Consider the following 785-nt stretch of genomic DNA (forward strand, 5'->3'; position numbering starts at 1 on the left):
TAATATCTTCTCTAGACTTTAACAAGTTTAGTATAATTTAAAGTTTATAAGTTAACCTATAACTTATAAGTTTCTGCTAACAATGAAATATAATAATAATTTTAAGTTTTATGTTTGCACAGTGCTAAGCGTCTTGGTAAATGTCCGTACAAATCAAAATACTAGGGCAATAAAATTGATGAATTATGAATATTATGACTTAAAAAAAAAATTAACTTTTTTTTAACTGAGTTAAGTTAATTTTATTTTCCATCTTAGCTTTTAACTTAACTAGTTAAATTTTATTTTTTTGTTAACTTTTAACTTAACTGAAGGTAATTTAATTGAATTAACTTAACTTTCCACAGTTAATTATTTTCATTAACTTGCCCACCATTGGATTATAGGAACGCATATGCCAAATAACCTCGGCTCATTTACAGTTGGCACATAATGCATTTATAATTTATGAATATTATGCATTGACCCATTGGAGTAACTTTGGGTGAATGGGCAGCCCCCAGCCATGAATTATTTGGAGCACATTCATATTTATTTGGTTATAATATATGTTATGTGCAGTGTCGGACTGGCTCGAAAAGGCCCAGTCCGCGATTTGGAAAAAAGGGCCCCCAACAGGCAAATGGAAAATGTTTTGAGTAGCCCAGAACAAAAAGGTCACTTAGTTTGCAAGTCGCAATCCAATTTATATGTACATTGATTATTTTTTTTTTTAATACAATTTCCATCTTGCATTTTTATCAATTATCATATAGCCATACAAATAACTAAATACGTACCTAACT

This window comes from Acyrthosiphon pisum, chromosome A2 (genome assembly GCF_005508785.2).
Source record: "Acyrthosiphon pisum isolate AL4f chromosome A2, pea_aphid_22Mar2018_4r6ur, whole genome shotgun sequence".
NCBI lineage: Eukaryota > Metazoa > Arthropoda > Insecta > Hemiptera > Aphididae > Acyrthosiphon > Acyrthosiphon pisum.